At 36.9% G+C, this 20,628-nt stretch overlaps 1 long non-coding RNA gene across 1 annotated transcript; it reads right to left on the minus strand.

Annotated features, from left to right (window-relative positions):
* Nucleotides 1-746: 746 nt before the first annotated feature.
* LOC115497272 (uncharacterized) lies at nucleotides 747-20,589 on the minus strand. Its single transcript, XR_012058285.1, has 4 exons — nucleotides 20,451-20,589; nucleotides 17,077-17,201; nucleotides 13,849-13,892; nucleotides 747-2,577 (listed from the first exon to the last, which is right to left on the minus strand). It is a non-coding gene; the product is annotated as an uncharacterized lncRNA (long non-coding RNA).
* Nucleotides 20,590-20,628: the final 39 nt, after the last annotated feature.

Consider the following 20,628-nt stretch of genomic DNA (forward strand, 5'->3'; position numbering starts at 1 on the left):
TAATCTGAGAAATTTAGATCTAAATATACAATATTTTATATACAGTGTTATGGCTATCTACAATTCAGACATTATATCAACTAGAACTTTTGTTTCTTATGTGATCATTATTTCTGCAGAGGAAACTGCACAGAGAGAAAGTGGCTCCCTGGAGGATATCCTCATTTCTAGAAAGAGTTGGTATCTTTCTTTGAGAATAATATTAATACCACACAAAATTCAGCTGAAAGAAACTTTGAAACTAAGTTCACACCAATGTCTGTGAAATTGATGTCTTACACACTGTAGCAATCACACCAAGAAAATTCCAGTCATGTAAAAGACCAGTCAAACCTGTCTCAAGGCTACTTTCTATTTCAAGCCTATATTCTTGTTACATATATTTTATAGCTCCTGGTTTAGACTATTAAGGTGCTAAAACATCCCACTATGTGGCAAATAGGTTGCAAACCAGTAAAACTAACAGTAGCTGCCAGAGCTAAGTTGGGACTGACAGGTTATCTGGGGAATTGTACCTTTAAAACATTTCTGTAAGGAGCCAGAACTTGACATCAAATAAAGCAGGTGCTTCCATTATTAGCTCAGATTGGTTTAACATGATCCTTTTGGGGCAGTAGTGTGGCTAAAGCTGGAAAATTTCAAGTTCTTCAAGTTCCCTGCTGAGGGAGTAGAGCACAGACACTAAACAGGAAGAGGGAGCAGAATTCACAAAGAGATTTGACAGAACACGGTAAGAGAAAAAGACTTGGTGCTTTGAAGGACCACTAAGAAAGAAGAAGCAGGATGATGAGAAAAGTGATCAGAAGTGATGATTAGAAGTTCCTCTGGAGCAGTCTGATCAGTGTCCTCCTGAGAACTGTACTTCCAACAGTTGCCTTATTTGAAGCCTTCCCTTCATTTATGTACATCATCACACTGGTTAAATTAAGTTATCCCCATTCCAACATTCAAAATACATTGAAAGCACCCTAAATAAAAATTAATAGGAAGGTTATAAAAAAAATCTTATCCTAAAATAAACTGTCAAGCACAAATACAGAACATAAATTCCAGCTGAAGATATAAAGCATTTGGATAGTGGATCAGTTTGCAGCAAGTAAGATTTCTCAGGTAAATTACACAAGAAATTGAATAACTAATACATAAGCACCCACACAGTCATGCCTTAGAATGCACACACTGAGAACAAATATAACCAGCAAAGAAAACAATCGGTGATGTTAAATCTTGTTTTATTTTTTGCCAATAGCAGAATAACGTGAAGGTGGTGACAGTATACACGAGGGATGTCTCTTAGCAAATGTAACAGAAAGAACAGGCCCAAACAGATGAAAAAGGAAAACACCCTGTACCATGATTTTTGAGGAATGCTTTCTGTCATTTACTTACAGAGCCGTTTTCCACACATGCCCATTATAGTATTACCTAAATAGATAATGATGCAACTCTACAGGTAAATAACTTCAAGGCATTCAGGAGACAAAATAGTTTGAGCCATTTTATATAAATGAGTGGAAGAATGCTTCATATTAGTTTCCTTCAGTAAAGTTCCAGCCTAAAACAACAGAAAATGGTTCCTACATTGTAAGATTTAGAAAATCAAGTATTTAACAGTAGCCAATTCATTAAATCACAGAGAACAGTTTTCCTGATATATTATTCTCCTGGCTTTCCCTCCTATTTAATAAGCCAAGCATTAGCACATTGTAACAACACAAGATTTAGTTGGATGGGGGTTGTTGCTGGGGGGGGGGGGTCATTTCGTGGTTTGTGCCTTTCTCAAACCTGTTACAAATATAAGCATTTTATGAATTTCCTAATTATTTCCATACTAACATTACCAGAAGGGAATACTGATGACAAAACCGCTTTGAGGTTAATCCTGAAGTACAAACATTCACCTGCATCTCAGCAAATCCCTGTTTTGTTCTAAACATATTGAGTGCAGCTTCTACAGTACTGTTTCATACAAAACTGTATTCTAATGCAGAAGGGCTGAAAATCCTGTTTGTTTGTTTACCTGTTCCGTCAGCTTCTGTTCTGATCTTCTGCAGAGACCCAAGTTATAACTCACAGTAAGGAATGGATAAGTTAGAAACAACAGATCATATACCCATAAAGAGGGGAACCTAAAACCAGGCAAGCTGTTTAGGAGATGGACTTTCAAATCTGAAAGGTACCTGGATATGAAGGTAGAAAACTTACCATTCACCCAGCTGAAACAAAAGAGCTAAACCAAAAGCAACTCTGCCTTATGAACATTTGAGGACAAAGCTGAAGCAAATTTAGGAGACTTGGTCTAGTGGTAACAGGCATTGAATACAGAAGCAATGTCTGAGTGAACTCAAGGATTTGCATTATCCGTTGCTGGTTGAAGTGTTTTCCACATTATTCTTTGATGACTGAACTATCAATAATTCAAAGACACAAATAACAAAATCAATCTGAATGCTGCTCTTTCCCATTCCCTACATATTAATAATCTGCTGCTGTTGCCCCAGCACACATACCACCTCTGCAGAGGCCAGTTTTCAGCTCTCCCGTTCACCTGTCGTCACTTGCAGCAGTACCCCTGCACTGTAAGAGAAAGGTTGCACAAGTTAGAACATATCACAAAAGATATTTAGCTTTAGGATTCATGAATGGTTTTGATTTTCTCCTTTTCCACCGCCTCATTTTTTACCAGGAAAAAGCAGTAGTAGTGACTATCATTACAGTTTCACCATATGGATGAGGAAAATTATATTTCTAGCACAAATAGATAATAAATAAAAATAATATTTTTATCCTATAAAATCATAAGCTTTGTGCATGTCCTTTTTGAATTTTCATCATATTTTAAGGATTGAAAGTCACAGCAAAATGTGATTGAATCATAAAAAAAATTGAAATATTGTTATATGATGTAATAAGAAGCATTGTCCACGCTTATTGGTAGCTGCAAATTTGTTATTAATGTATTTATAAAGTCGACAAAAACAGAGCTTCTAGAGCTAGCATTAAAAAATAAATAAATAAATAAATAAATAAATAAATAAATAAATAAAACAAAAAGCTCCTAACTTCAGAAAGGAAAAAACAATCAATTATTCCATTTTCTGAAATACTGGGAATATCAAGCCCGTCTAGTAGCTGGTGGTTTTAATTCTTCATGTCAGAATTTAGAACCATGTAGGAAACAATTTCTTGTTTATTGACTTAGAATAATTGAGTTTTCTTTCTTCTGGAATCAGTGAAACAGGCTGTTTTCACCTGCTTTATTCCTGATCCCCATTTTTGAGTAGCACAATTTAAATAGTGTATCTTTCACTGACAGGTTTCTTCATGTTGTCAAGGAAGAAAGTTTCAGTTTTACTCTTTATTTTTCAGGTCTCCTTATGCTTATTTAATGAAGCATAAATATGGATGGCACCTTTTTCCTTACAGCAGCTGAAAACACAAAAATACATTCAGCTGCAAAAGCACCTCTTTTTTAGCCAGTCTTTAAATAGTTCCCTTGGTTTCCATTATTTTTACAGAGAACTTTACTTCCTTCATGCATGTGAGCAACACCATCTCCAAAACAACTGTCCACATAAACTCATCACACTGATGTCAGGAAAAGAAAAAAACATATGGAACACTCAGAACAAGAAAGTCCCTTCACACAAAGATCCATATTACTATTAAATTCATTATCACTTCTTATGAGCTGAGTGCTCAACACTGAAGGCTATGTCATTCTTTCCTTTTTACTTGTAGTTAACGAGTCTGTCAGGACCATTTTAAAGTACTTATTACCTAAAATATTGATCACTGACAAGTTCTTATCAAAATATACCTAGAAGTACCAGAATTTTATGGATGTGCTATCTTCTGTTTCTGGATTGAAATCATCGGGTTTTGTCAGAAATATCTTGTCAAGCATTTCCTGTGCCAATGCCATAGCTCAAAAACTGAGGGCACCCCTGAAAAGTCAGAAAATATTTTATCAAAATATACAACTGAAATGTCTGCAGGAGGTCTGTAGGAGACAGACTGCACATGTCTTTTTTTTTTTCTTCAGTTTTCTAGACCTCTATCTCTTGTTTGGTAAACACCTTGTCTGAATAAAGTGTTTCTTATTCTTTTTTTTCCTCATATTCCCCCTCGTGTTCTATACCTCATGGCCATCATTTGTCTATATGCAAGGAGATCTTTTCAGCTGGATCTCTGGGGCTCAGTTTTGCCTTTCTACAAAGAGAAGGATAAAATAAAGAAAAGAAGGAGAGAAAATAAAGCTCCAATTAATTCATCTTGAGTGAATAGGCAAACAGGTGCAGCTGAGCAGGGATCACCCCTCAAGAAAACTCATATATTCTTTTGGTGACATTTAATTATACTTTTCAAAATATCTCAGCTCTAAAAAACAGGCATTTCATTTCAAAGAAAGGAGAAGGTAGCAACATTCTCTTATACAGAGATGAGAAAGCACATCTATGAATCATAGCAGAAAGCCAGCTAACCCTGCAGCAGAGTCTTCTGCCAACCAAACCTAGAAAGGACAGAGTTTGAAGGATTTTTGCATTTACTCAAACTAAAACATTCATGAGCCTGCAATATTAACACAACCCCACACTGATTCCCAGTGACAGAGCCCTGCTCCTCAGCCAGGACACTCCATTCCAAGCTGACACATTTCATTATGGCTTTGTAGTATTTCCAGACCCTTTGGGGGTACACCAGGGGCTCAACTAAAAAGCTGATCAAGTATCCACTGTACATTAATGTATATTTTATAGCTGGGCTTTTTGGAAGAGATTTTGTACACTGTATGGATTCTAAAGAGTTCCTATAAAGTGTGAAAGAAGAGTGAAATCTAGAACTAAAGGAACAGATCACAGGACAGAGCTGTCCAAATCTCAGCCAGCAGTAAAGGAACACAGCATTTGGAGCTGGAGTGGTAAACATAAAAGAAAAATAAGGAGGAGAGATCCTAAGAAGTTATTTCATCCATTAGGCTGCAAATTCCACCATTTCTGTGTGAATATAAGAAATAATTAGTCCTGAGGAAATATTCCTTCCTACTGGAAGACAACAGAAAAATTACAGGCTCTAGAACATGTGTAACAATTAAAAATGTGTCACTTTATTCTTTCTCAATGCTTCCTTATTTTAATATTTAGCCCAGACCAGACACTTCCATTACAGCTAATGTTAAGAATAGCTATCCAACCTCAATACCCACTGGGCAGGCAGTTGTAAATCAAGTACATCGCTCCTCACAAAAAAAAAAAAAAAAAAAAAAAAAAAAAAAAAAAAACCCAAACAAACAAACAACAAAACAAAATAGGAATAAAATAACCAGACTTCAGGCAAAGGCTTTGTGAAAGTCCTGGAAGAAGACTTAGAAAATCACTGACTTTTTTTGTGCCACAACTTTTACTGTAATTCTACTTTTGGAGTAAAAGAGATCTCTCTCTTCACACAGAGGGTGCCGTTCCTCAGTGACAACACACATCCCTGGGAGCCTACAAAGAGCACAGCAGACGCTGCTCAGTAATGGGTTTATTACAGATGGAGCCTAACTGCAGAAAAACAAAAGTTGCCCCACAGCACATCAGACTTGCCTTAACTTAACTAGGAATGCCTTTAATCTTGTCTTGGATAGGGATTTATTACAGATTAGTTACATTCAGACTAGGAGCTCATTGCCTCTGTTCATTTCTACAGAATTTCAGGAACAATCTGCATGTGAACAAGTTGAGATGGGCCAGGGAGATGGAACTATAACTCCACATAAGAACATATCATCAGATCTCAAATGAATAGAAGCCAAAATGAACTTTAATTTACAACTGAATGAGAAACCTCTTCATTCTACTTAGATAAACCATTACATTCCAATACACCATTTTTAAGCCCCTTGTGTACTTTTAATTATACAGTCTGATAACTGCTGAGATACCTGCAAAGCACCTGATAAAACACATAAACATTTTATTTAGGTGGGTGATCATAGTTGATGTTTCCTACCTGTGAACTTTGACATCCCCCTGTAGAAAATGCAAGTTTCAGCTTGAAGTGAGCCCATGAATAACAATTTGTTTGGGTGCCATAGTGCAAGGCAGCACAGCAGGTCTATTTTGGTGTGTTTACTGCATGTATAATACAAGCAGGAAGTACAAGCATCTTTCCATCCTCCTTGCAAAACCACCTTTCACAGTTTATTATCTCTTACTAAAGCCTACTGTTGGCTTGATTGAAGTGTGTAGGTTGCACTATACTTACCTGCAAATAAAGCACCTTCTTTTGGTCCTTAAGTTACTTCAGAAGCCCTCCCTGTTATTACATGCCTCCTTTTCAAATTATGAATTTCACACACTTCGCTGCTTTTGTGTTTCATTTAAAGCCTTATTTATTGGTGGCACAAAAGTAAAGCTTGACTAGTAATGCCTGCCTATTTCTTTTCATGCTTTCCCTTAAGGGATGCAATTCAACTCATATTATTGATGTGAATTATTCATTTCTGAAAGTCTTTCAAGTAAGTCTGAAACAAGCAGGTGCCTACTTTTTCTACCCTCAGAAAGAGGGAAGAATCAAATTAGAGAGTTTCCATCCTTTCATACATATGATTTAATAACAGAGCATACGTAATCATCTTTCCTAACAGATACTGTTGAAATTAAAATCTGTATCTAGATGGACTACTGTACCAAGCCAAAATCAGGTTTTCTGTGACAGGACCACAGGATTGCTTTTTATGACTTCTTCAAATGTAAGGTCACTTTTACAAACAAAAGACTGCTACATCTCAAAAGGCTTAAGACAAACATGCAAAAAAGTAAAGTAGGTAAACCAAATTACATCTATGGCTGATTTTATTTAATATAAAATTAAAATGCATTCATTTGGTACATGTTTTATTACTATTTAAAATATTTTATATTCTTTGAAAAATAAATCACTCACTTTACCTGCATCCAGAAATATATAATTAAAGAAGAGACAATAATACCTAACTCTGTAAAAGACTTGTTATCCACAGACTGCAAATTCAGTAGCTATATGATCCCCCATGTTCATGTAATGTTCAGGCAAGCAATATTTTCCTTTAGTCCTATTTTCAAAATTAGGTAGGTCTGTTCACTGTAACAGACACCACATTAGATCTTCTGATTAAGTGGAAACATAGTTGTCATCTGCTATTAGCTATTTCCTTCAGCTTGTCTCTTTTGGTAAAATGTTCAGCATAGGTCAAAAAAAAAAAAAAGCTAGAAAATCAACCCTGCTGATTGGGGTGGGTTTGGGTTTGGGTTTTTTTCCAAAATTGTCTGGAGTTAGGAAAACTGAAAAACTGCTAGACTATCTAAGTTTTATCCTCAGGTACTCCAGGAGTGAATGTGGTTTATATATCAGTTTCTATATATCCACATGTGCACAAACCCCAAATGATGAGGACTCTCAATATTGAGACTCAAACACTAAGTTGTGCACATTCACTTAGTCATGTGAATTTCTGTAAGTTCAGTTAAATGCAGGTTACTGAATTCTGACCGCTCATTTTGAAAATTACAAAATTTTGCTTTCCATGCTAGTTTTGCAAGGAAATAAATTACACAGATGCACTGCCAGCCTGTCGGTTCTCACCCTTTCCCTCATAACTTTTGAATGAATTGGCTAATTTTGACCAAATTTGACAAGAGGACTCGGTCTAAAAGATTTGAAGTTCCAACAAGTTTCCATGAGAACTGACAGTTGAGTAGGAGATAAAGACTGACATGAGTCTTCCCAGTGAGGAAAATATTGCTGTGTAAGCTCAGCAATTACCTATTATGCTTGACATACCCACCAGCTGATTGTGTATGTATCAGCCACACAGTCCTCTTGTGTGTAATTTGGAAGCAATTACAGGTGTCCCATTTCTCTGCCAGCCACAGGCTGGGAAACAGGGGAGTGGTTGGCAGCATATTTTGTAAGTTTTAGCAACTAAACGTGAATGAAGAAGAGGGGCTGTAATTTGATTGGACATAACTTCATTTGAAACCAAGCTTCAGCATATACACTGTAATCATACAAATTTGTTAAAATTCCAAAGTGTTTATAATCATGACCCACTACAATCTGAAACAGTAGAGCCCAGGAACAGGTTGGAAGCCGTCACTGTGACACCTACAGTGAGTTAACAAGGCTGCACACAAGTTGCTGTTTGCATTCTCTAGGGCAAGTTAAAGGTGCTCCCTTGGGGTGCCAGCACTTGCTCCAGGAGGCCACAGGTAATCACAACCTGTTTTTGCTGGGTCCACAGGAGCCCTGCTGGGAGCTGCCCAGTTGGCACTGGGGTTGTTGGTGACACATCCTGTGATAACACCTGAGCAACCTGAATCTTTTCAAATGCTTGATACATTGTGAAAGAACTCTTGTACCTTTCCAGACCTTTGTCTGGTGTTCCTTGTCTCACATATGAGAGATTCCCAGCGATGCTGGTTCCTTTGCCTCTGCCCAGTTCTGCTGATGGCAGCCCCTGGCTCTGAAGGTTATGCTGTGTTTTTTCCTGTCTCCTCAGCCAGTATCCAATGCCACATAACAAATTAAAACAAACTTCCCTCAGTCCTCATCCCTGTTTAGTTCCCCTGCTTATTCAGGAAAAGAATTGCATTACCCTTGTATGCAAAGGCATCACACCAGGACTTCATGTTCTGTTATTTTTCTGCTACTATGAATCCTTGATCCTCTGCAGTCATTGCTTCCAAAGACAGTATTGCATTCTGCTGATGAAGTACTTCACTTACATCTGCTCAGACCTAATAAACACTCCAGAACTGGAGGTCCATCACTGTTATTCAAAATATTTGTTTGAATTATCATTTAGGCAGTCATATCCCTCCTTTATTCAGATGTTGCAGAGCATAAATGATAAGAAACCAGTCCAAAGAAATCTGCATTGCAGTCATAATCAAAGTGAGTAAATAAAGAAAAGCTGACAGGCCCTCACACAGTAGGCAAATTGCTGTGATCTTCACAGAGAAAGGTAATGGTTTTCTTTTTCTTCTTTTCTTTTTAATACAGCTTTTCTTCTAGATTCAGAGGCCTTCATGTTAAATTAAATATTTTAGCACCCACACGACCATCTCGAATTAAATTTCAGCAGTTCCTTAGCATCTATAAAAGAAAGCTGTGATAGATCACTGTGATTCTCCTGTCCTTGTACAGAATCAAAGAATCGTTTACTAATAGACTGAATGCTTCCAAAAGCAGAAATCACACAGCTCCATCTTGTGGAAGATCAGATTCCTTGTGAAATGTCAGCTCAGTTCATCTCCTGTCTTTGGTAATGATTTAGCCTTAGATGTTTTAACATATCAGCTTTACTTACCACAGACATTTCCTTTTATTTATGCTTTACACAATGCCACCAAGAGCAGGAACAATCTGCCCAGTGTTTTTATTTATTTTACCCTGTTTTATTATATTTACCTGTAGCATTCTCCCAAACTGGTCCATACTTCAGCAGTTCACATTTGTACCAAGTGGTGCAGAATCAGCTATTTCATTTTCTTTCTATCTTCTTTCTATGTTCTCTAAGAGCTTGAACACCTTGCAAAAATGTCCTCAGTGAACACACCATACATAAGTACTAAATATATTTGATTTTCAGCCTAGTCATACTTTTTAACAGGAAGCATTTTCAATACAGTTTGGATGACATAAAAATGCAGAGCAGCATTCATGTAACACAGAACTTGGATCTGTAATGTTTCCATAATCTAATGCCATTGAAGTAAACCAAGTCAGAACTACTTTCAGGTCAGATGAACGAAGTAACTTTTCACAACACTACAAAAAACATCTTCATGAATTCTGGAAACATCTGTGGAATTGGTCCTTATTTCCTTGTTACAGAATCTTTGTCCTTTTGAGAGCTTTGGAATGGTTTGGAAATCAAAAACCAGCACCAAAAACATGTACTTAATGTAATCCTCTGTGCCACACTACCAAGAAAAATTGAATATTTATATTCATTGTACTTTGGGGTAGCATATTAAACCACATGTACCAACACAGGTCTACAAACTGAAATCCGCCAAGATAAAAGTTCCTTGGGCTTTAGTATAGAACTCTTTGTAAAACTTCAGTATGTATTTGGGTATTTCCAACAATCGTGTTTGAAGAAGGTATTTCTCATGAGCCGCAGCCAAATGTAAAACTTCTCTATCAGATTATCTCAGCCCACATTCACTGAAGTTTTCAGGAAAAGCAGCAGTAATATGACTCATGGGACTACTCACAGATGACTCTGGAAACTTATTTCCCATTAATTTTCAACTGAAATGTGTGAGTGGCCAAAAATGACCACAAACCTTCCCTCAAGTCTTTTAATTTAATTAAAAGTATAAATGATCCTAAGTATTTTCATGTTTTTAATTAGTTTTAAATTAATTGTCAGTGTGAGAGCCAGAAGTCCTAAGAGAAAAGTAAGGAATTGCTCATAGAAACTTCTATTCAAATCTGCATAATGAATGTCAACATGATAACCAAAACCAGCTCCTTATTAAAATACTGATTATGGACTATATTAATAAAAAGAAAAAACTAAGTAGAGAAAAATCTCCTAAAAATCATCTAAAATATGTATTTTTAACTAGCATTCTGGAGCCCAAGGGGAAAAAAAATAGAATAGCATCATAATTGTTTCCCTAAAAAGGATATTCCTTATTGTCCTATTGAGATGATTCACCACCACTTCACTCCCCTGAATTCATCTACCACACTGAGAAACCTTATGGCATTCCTTCCTCCTGGTAGAAGTCAAAATAGCAACTTTCCAGATATGACTGACAAGAAAAAATATCTCATCTCTTCTGCTAACCTTTTTTCTTGTATAAAATTTATGGAACAGTATTGACTTGTTTTTGTTTTACTAAGTCTTGAAGTAATCCTTGTTTCTCTCAGAAGTATTCATGTTACTATGAAACACTAAAAGCCAAAATCCACGGAAAGTATGAAGAAAAAAGGCCAAAGGAAAAGACCTTCCAAGGTTCATACGCCACCCCACTAACAGCTGTCAATCCTGAAAAGAAACAGCTGCCTCTGAACATGGGTGGATGTGAGAGTTCATCTTTGTCTGATCACTTTTTGGGCCATGTTTCAGAATCTGCCAAGAAGGCTGGCAATTAGTGTCAATCATGACAGGCTTTTCTGTGATATGGATACCTATTCAAGAAATATTTGACTTATCAAATATCAAACTACTTTGCATCTGTATCTAAAGATCCTCTGAATGACTTTGCAACCTTCAGTTACTACCATGATTAGCCATGTAGCTATTGAAACCATATTCCTCCATCATAAAAAGGCTACACTATGCAGTTTACAGCTGGAAGTGCTCTTAAGCTTTTTGAGAAGGTACCAAGAGACAACTACTAGAAACGCCAAGTAATTCGTCCAATAAAGCTTCAATTACTTCATTCCCCAAAAGCAGAGGATTAAAAAACATGTTAATCAGGATAAATATTGAGAAAGTATTAAAGCATTATTACAAGACAAACCAAACAACAAGAGTTGCTCACTATTACAACTGCTATGATTAATACTTTATAGTGATACAGTGTGTTGCCTATGTTGCTTAGAAACCACATAATTACACACATTTAATCAGCCTTAAACTATGTATTTTCATTACCTTGATGTATACCATTAAAATTCAAAAGTTATCAAAATATGACATTAGAAATAATTTTGTATTTCCTATTTTATATTGAAAAAAATACATTATTAAATGCTATCTTTGAGGCAGGTCATTTTCGTTAAAAAAAGGACAAAGGACAGTACAAACACCTGAATCTGAAACCCACTCATCTATTTATCTATTCCTTTTCTAATCCATGTGCATTTTGAATAAGGTATTGAAAGTGTAATCCCAATTTCCCTGGTAACCTAAATGGGAGATTTGACTGCAGGAGAAATCAAACACCAGCCCTAGAGCAGAAGGAAATAAAAAGCCTACAAGACTTTGCAGGTAACCTGTTTTAATGTAAAGGCTGTTGTTTCATTATGCATGAATAGAAGTATGGTTCTTTGGATTCTAAAGTACTTTAATCAATGTTCAAGGGTTTTTAAGAACCTCATTATGTATCTCTTTTACAGGATTATGAATATTTGCAAATGGCATCATGTGGTAAAGTTTCAAAGACTAAAAAGTTAAATCAAGATATATTTTCTAAAACTCTTCAAAATATTTCAAAATCAGAAGAGCTGCCCAATATGTATTACACATTCAAGGTATCAACCTCCCCTTTGAATTTTAGCAACATAAATTTTTCATATGTATTATATATGTATTACTGTTGTCCTTCCTCACTTCTTTCCTGTGACAATGATGAAGTCTGCATCCAAAAGCTGTAAAAGTTTCATTCCAATTAAAAAAAGGTACAAAATTAAAGCTCTGTATACTAAAGACTGATTTGATTAATTTAACTTAATTTACTCAGCAATAGTTTGCAACGATTAATAACTAAACTTAGATTATAGGTGAGCACCTCTACAGCAGTTTTGTGCCTCTTCTGAGGAGTTTTGTGCTCATTAGAGGAACAAGAAAAATCAAAATGGAATAAGTAGGATAGGTCTGCAAAGACAGAATGGGGTTTGAGCAGCAACATTGCTTGAACAAAAAGGATGTAGAGGGACTCAGGACAGATTTTTTTCCATCTTCAGCTCTCTGTCCATAAGGGACACTACTGGAGGCTCTCTGGGAAGGCAAGACCCAGAGTTAAGCACATGGTTTGACAGCACAGGAGGGGCGCATTGTAATGTATTGCAGCCAAAATAAAGCTTTAAAAGGTGGGTACAGTGAAATCCAGAAAAAAAAATTAGTTCAAACTTCCCTGAAGATATTTTTTAATTGTATCCATCTGTAAGGGGTGTCAGTCCCACCACCTCTTACATTTCTCAGCCCCACAACCCCTGGAGAAAGGCTGGCCTCTGTCTGTCACCCCATGGGCATCATACCCTGAGAGGAGCCCTGCCGAGTGTTGCTTTCAGAAGTAAAATAGGTTTTATACAGGGTGGAGAGGATTGAGGTCTATGAAGAGCCTTCAGAGTGGAGACAGTGGTTGATAACAGCACAAAGAAAGAAAGAAGGCAGATTTGGTACACCAAGAGTGTGTCAAAGGAGGCATAGCAGAAGAAATAATACTCATAATGAGTTATTAATGGTACTGAAATTGTACCATTCAGTTGTTAAAATGAATATGCTTGACTGTAGATTTTCTTGTCAGTCTATATATTTTGATTCTGTGCACCACACAGCTCAGCAGTAAATTACTGCAATTAACTTCAATTCCTTAGGATCCACAGCACTAGCATTTCCACATCTCGTGACTGAGTCTAGAATTCAATTCTAAATTCTTGTCTAAAGTGCTTTTACAAAGTAAGTGGTTACTTTGAAAAGTGCTGACAAACTTCAGCAGAAATTCTACACAGACCTCTTTCTCATAAGAAAAATATTTCTAAAAAAATCCAAAGAAAACTTAGTTTATCCATCACAGTAAAGTTTGAAAAAGAGCTGAACAGCTTGATTTAATTCCTTAACAAACACCTTATGTATTCAGTCACCATTTTTGGATTCCAAAGATAGATATTTCAGTAAGACTCTCTGCTTACAGATAAGATGTTTTTCATGCTGTTCCTTTTGAATTTTAGTAGCACATCCACTGTGAAAGTTGCACCGTTCCATCTGTGCCCTTCTAGAGAGTCAGACACTTTATCTCATAACAAATCTGCGTAGCTCACTGGTTTTTGGCTGTATGAGTACTAAAGAACTTGACACAAAACAAACTGCAAATAATCAGATACAAGGTGTAACTCTCTGGAAGAAAGTTAGAGCCCTACCTTGGTTAGGAGAAACCACAAATCACATGTCAGTAGAGGGTGAGCTAGGGAGGAGAGACAAAATATTAGAATTAGGGGGACTAAGAGATCACACAGTAAAAGATCTGCCAGAAAATAGCAAGAATCAAATTTGACAAAGTGTAAGAAGAGTCAAGACAGGCATTTATTTCTGATGAAGAACTACAGTAGTTTCTATGTATGAAACATGCTCTTCTGGTTTTGTTCCCACAACTTCACAGTGATCTACTGGGCAATTCCCAGTGCTGAATTAATTTATCTTCCAAAAGAAGTGAGCTTCTTTGATTTGTAAAAGTCATTGTGTGAAATAATTAATTGCTGCTGCATCACTAGAATATAGTTCAGAAAATGATACATAGATAGCAGACATAATGGAGAATTTTGTCCTGACTTGGAAATCCTGTCAAGCAATCATGATAAAAAGGGCAAAAGCCAGCACAGAACTGGACCAAATCTCCTTGCCAGTACTTTTTTTTATATCACAGCAGACTTCAGGGACCACAAAGAGCATCTGATCCTCTTTTGGTAGTGCACAAGCAAAACGGATTTTACATGCTATGACACTACTGGCTCCATTTGACTCCACTCTGAAGAGCCAGGAAAATTAAGCATGTGCACACATCTCAACCACTTACAGCTCAAACTCTGACCTAACTGCATGAAACCATTGCCCTGTGAAGTAGCACTCTTACATATTCCATTAGATTACTAATGTGTGGAGATAATAAAGGTAGTTTTATAATTGCCAAATTAATCACTATGGTTTTGACAAATACCATGGCTAAGGTGGCTGGTGCCTTTCCCAAAAGCAATCAACAAATCCCCTTTGCAGCTCTCTTGTAAAGTTACCTTGCACCATTCATCTGGTAAATAAAAATCCTTGGAAAAATGGAAACAATGAGAAAGCAGTTCTGAGCATATTCAGAAAGTTGTAATTGCTATGGAAACCATATCTAGTAATAGTCTTTTGCTTCAGAGCATCAGAGGCAAATCATAATAAACTGACAGCAAAACAAAGTGTAATACTTCCTAAGAATTCAAAGTTCAAGATTCAAGAGAAAATTCAACCACGGCATGGGAAAAGCTTTCATGTCCTCCCATCTCCCAGATTCCTTTTGCAGAACATCTCTGTGGATGAGCACTTTGGAATTGATTTCTGCCCAGGCTTCCCAAATTGCAGCTTAAGCAGCACTTAGGGCTGGCAGCATAGTCACATTTGTTACAAAATACAAGGATACAGTTTCTTTAGCCTAGAAGAAATCCTAATTTTATGGCTAGAAAATTTGAGAAGCCTGGAAACATGTAACTCCGTTCAAGCAATGCCAATTTTTTCAAGCTCAAAGAGGGTAATGGGGTCATGGATTCAGAGATCATCAATGATAGCAATTAGCTTTAATAGTTTACCGACCTAAATTAAGGTGAGTAAAATAAGAAGCTACTAATTTTAGACTAAAAAATATTTTTTTAGAATATTATATGCCTTGCTTTCATTTCTGTATATGAAATATTCTCAATTTATTTTACTGTATTTGTACTACACTAATGTGTTAATGGACAGTTCAGAATATTTTCAACATTTTATCTCCTTTCCTTGCAGCAGCCTATGTGCTGATACACCAGAGGTTATTTCCCTACTCTTCCTAATCAACCCCAACACCTCTTTCTGAGTTTTATTATACCAGTTCTCAAATGTGTGTTCTGAATAAAACTAGACTATGCAATATGCATATCTACTACTCCAAATTCTCTCTGGGTACATAATTCCCAGAAAGAGTACCAGCTCAAATATTACTCCTTTTATTATTACTCAAATATTAATCCAGTGCAGAAGAGCACTGGACTTCAAACAGTAAACTCTCCTTTTCCTTTCTTCAGGGACATCACATCCTATTACAAACTCAAATAAGATTCCACAAACAGTTTCATTTATCAAAGGCTTACTGTAATAAAACATTATTGTATTTGTTTATAAGCAACAACTTCTGCTTTTTAAAAGTTATTTTGTTTGAAAATTCCACACAGCTGCCTATAAATTGGTATTTGTGTAATTAGGGTTTGGGTTTATGATCATCTGAATCTTGCCTTTCCCACCTTTTTTTTATAATTAGGGTCTTCTAAGCCACAGAAACCAACCAACTTACCACCAAAAAAAATCTAGGAAACACCCATTTTCTATGCTGTTAGATGGGAACAAACAAACCCATTTCGTCAAGAGGAGCACGGGATGCAAATTTGTTCTAACATCATTCTGATAATCAGAAGGCAAATAATAATTACCCTCACTTAATGCCATTTGTTTTAGCAATAAACCATCAACATTTTTTAAAATAAATGTGAACAGGCAGGACATGACCCTTGCAGACCATTCTGTCATGTGGTCACAGCCTTTCCATGATAGCTATTGTCAGTCAGAAAGGTGGATATATCCAACCACCAAATCACATCCTGGGCTTTCTGAAAAAAGAGTGACCAAATATACAGCAAGTTACACAATCAGCTAAACACAAACATTTAAACACTTGTTCACAAGCCAAAATAATGTTTGGTTTTAAAAATTAGTTAAATAAAGGACCCTTTCATTTATAAAACATAAAGCAATGTAACACAAATATAGCAAGGACATTAATTTGGCTTCTCTAAAATGTACCACTGGATATCACCAGAATTACCAAACTAATGCATTAAAAACTGTCAGGAAAATTGACACTTCTAATAACACTCATCAAATTTTTTTTTTTTTTCATTTCGGATCAGAAAACACAAAATCTTCAACTAAAGTTGGAAAAGCAGATTTGTATTGTCACTACCACACAACAGCTCTACACTGGTCACAATGGTGCAAAGGTTCCCCATTGCTTTTGTTAATAACAAAGTAAGTTATTTGAAAAATTACTTCTATTAAATGAGCAGCTAAACATCATTGAGTGAATATGTCCATGGCCCTCAGAAGTGTGTGAGAGACTGGAACACATGTAATGTATTAAAACATTTCATCTATCTGTCATTTCTGTATATTGCTGCAGTAAAGAAACCTCTTTGCATTTCATGAATTTTATCATCTAGAAATTATTAAGTAGGATAGTCTAGACAGTTACCACATATATTATTAACATAAGATGCATAAAGAGAGGGGGGAAAAGTCAAAATTAAAGTTGTTCAGGATACTGAAGTACAAACTATACATATGTATCTTTGAAGTTTTAAACTTACCTTTGTAATTGTGGAGGAAAAAACTACCCTGTGGAAATCATTAACAGCCGCTTAGGTCGAACTGAGAGTTTACTTAAGACAAATGATACTGCAGACACTTGCTGTGGTTTTTCTGGCAATTACACCTGAGGGGAAACAAAAGGGGGAGTTGATAATTCCAGGGTCTCTGGCCTGGCAGAGCCAGTGCAGGATGAGAACTCACCTTTCCCTTACTAATGGCCCCTATCCATCAGACCACAGCCCAAATCAGCTCTTTTATTGCAGCTCATTTTTTACCCAGCAAAAACATGTCATATTTAGTTTTTACACATGACATGTTTTACACAATAGCCTCATTGAAAAAAAAAATTATTAGGTTTTATTTTATAGGGGTAATATTTTTTAACGTATAAAGAATGTTCTGTATGTAGACTGCTGGAGAAAAACCTATTTCAGCCAATTACAGATCACAGAAAGTGCCCCCCTCAAAACTACCTCTTCTAAGAATATGAATAAATGTGGCTGAAACACAGGTTCTAATAAATTTCCAGATTATAGAACACATTTTTTTTCCATTTCCTATGTATATTTAAACATAAGACAAAGATGAATATTTATAAATCCAAACAACAAAGCAAATCAAAGACACAATAAAAAATCCACAGGGTTGGCAATCTCACCATGTTTTTACAGCTGAAAAGATGGAATTTTATTTAAATACAAAAGTTTTATGGAAGTTATTTAAATAGTTTTTCTTCTCACAGGGAGTCCTCTTCAGCTCTTTATATGACCAGTAATAAAAGTTTATGAATATGGCACAAAAGACCTGTTACTGTCTTCAGACAAGACTGTTGTCATTATCCAAATGAGCAGATTAATGACTTAGTCATGATTTTAGCATTTTCCTCTTTCACAGTAATGAGAAATAACTTGTAAACATTAATATTTAAACACAAATTAGTTGTCAAAAGTGTATCATAAAGACTAACATTAACATTGCTGATCCAAATAACAAGGAGTGAGCCAAATTCTAATCTCCTCTCCAGGGATTTGTTCTATTGCATTACCAAGCAATCAACCTGACTTTCATTTAGTGTTATTATGATAAAATAAATAGATGTGTTAATGCATTTTTAAAATACACAAGCAAATGTCTTCCTTGGGAGGTTGATAATGGGCTGTACTGATCATCTCATATCATCTATCAGTTTGAAAGTAACTCATCATTTGTGTGTGCTTACTATTTTATGAGGAATTAAACTCCTAAAGTTACATAAAAAAACATGTTTAAAATTAAAAACAAACCTTGATTGTTGCAATAGAAATGTGCTCAAGCACTCCCCTGAATAACATTCTCCCAGCCTAATATTGCCAACTTTAAAATTAAATAGCTAATTCTTAGCTAATTCTTAGCCAAATTTTATTTATCCTGTTCCTATTCAGGTTATTTCTTGTGTGTTTATGAATTTTTTTTTCAATAGTAATCTAGTGTTTTGAAAAGAAAAATTGCATAAAAATAAAATGCAAGATTTAAGCCTAAATTCTGGTCTCCTAAGGTAAGAAATGACAGCCCTCTGCTGGCTAATAAATATGTACCCACAAGAATTCACAGAATTCACAGAATCACTGGGTTGGAAGAGACTTTCAAGATCATTAAATCCAACCCATGACCCAACACCTCAACTAAACCATGGCATTGAGTGCCACATCACAACAGCTTTACATTAATTGCATCATTTAGCCCAAGTAAAAAAATATAAAAATATATAGAGTAAAAATAAAATTGTGATACAGGGATGCCTAAAATTTATCTGGACCATTAGGAAACATTCTGTCTACTTCCTGTAGGAAACAGTAGGGCAAGGAAATGGCTGAACACTGAATTATATGGACAATTCTATAGAATACTGAAATTCCTCAAAGAAGTAACCTTACTGGGCTTCAGTTTTCCATAGAGTATTCAGAAACAGCAATAAATGTTAATGGTAATCATTGTGTTACTGTGTTTTGTTCAATTAAATGACTTGCAGTCCACAAAAATGAAAAGTTGTCAAAAATACCGATTTTTTTGACATTTTTATGGTCTTAAATAAGTTTTAAATGCAAACATCAGAGAGCTTATTGGCTGCCAGATAAAAAATGAGACTTAAAGCATGGTATTTGGCACAACAATTAGCAATATGATCTAACTTGCAAAGAAAAAACTGTTTTTAGGTATCAGCATAAAATTTCATGAACATGAAATGTGCATGAGAAAAATCAAGACTAGTCCCCATATTTTATTATTTTTTCCTGTTTTTAAAGACTTGTTTTCTACTTTGCTCTGAGGACCTGTACCGCATTTTAAAATACAAAGGCATATATTGTAAATAATCTGTATTTGTCCTACATTAATTTAAAATGTTCCACAGCATAGGTCTCCGTGGAAAATTTACAAATAATGTTTTGCAAATTGCCTCTTCATTAACTGTGCTGACTGGGACAAGTGTGCAGTAAAGGAACACACTGGCAGTGTACACTTTACTAGAAAAACACGGAAACCCAAAGGAACCCCCAGTGCAGCTGCCCACAGGTGACAGTGCGAAACAAAGAACTGAAAGTGTTTATTTGAATACATTTGGCCGTTGTCTCAACGCCCTGATAACGCCATTCTACCAATGGAGACATTATCGGCAGAGATAACTGGAATCAGCACGCCCAGCAGAAGTGATGGGAGCATCTAGCGCAGGTTCCCAGACGGAAGGAGCGGGCGGTGCGCTGCCCCTGCCCAGCAGCCCTGCACACAAAGCCGGCAGCCTTCTCCTTCCCTTTCCAGACGGGGATTTTGGCCCAGCTGAACCGGGGCCACCCCGGGGCTCTGAGCAGCCTGGGCCGCAGGGGATGTCCGTGCCACGGCAGGGCGTGGAACTCAGAGATACGAGGGTCCTTTCCATCCGAACCCTTCTGTGTCCCATGGTGCTCGGCTGAATTGCAGGGGAAGTCTGAGGAGTGCCCTGCATTTCCAGCTGTCTCTGCAAGCAGCTCTGAGGAGCCTTCACCCCCCCTTCACCCCCCTAGACACAAACTGGGTTTTGTGCACTGACAGGGCGGGCACCGCGGAAACGGCGAGGGGCCGGTGCCTTGTGAGAGGAGTGCTCGGGAGAGTTTGGGTTTGGTGCTTTAAAAATGCAACTATCCAGTGACAAATAATGGAGTCACAGAATATTCTGAATAGGAAGGACCCACAAGAACCATCGATCACTGTAACAATCTCACACTGTGCCTGAGAGCGGGGTCCAAATGCTCCTGGAGCTATGGCAGCCTTGGGGCCGCAGGGCCTGTTCAGCGCCCACCCTATGGATAAAAAAGCTTTTCCTCATATCTAACCCAACACAAAATGATTGAACACCGGCTACCTCGCATTATCACTCGGCACACGCTCCTAGCACGGGGGGAAGCGGGGGCTCATCTGGCCGCAGTAGGAGCCCGTGTGTGGGGTCTCGCTCCCGCCCGCTGCGGGTATCCGTGAGGGACGGACATTTCCCTGAGGGACCCTCCTGCCCGCGCGGGGCGGGAAACCGCCCGGCCTGGAGG

This window comes from Taeniopygia guttata, chromosome 14 (genome assembly GCF_048771995.1).
Source record: "Taeniopygia guttata chromosome 14, bTaeGut7.mat, whole genome shotgun sequence".
NCBI lineage: Eukaryota > Metazoa > Chordata > Aves > Passeriformes > Estrildidae > Taeniopygia > Taeniopygia guttata.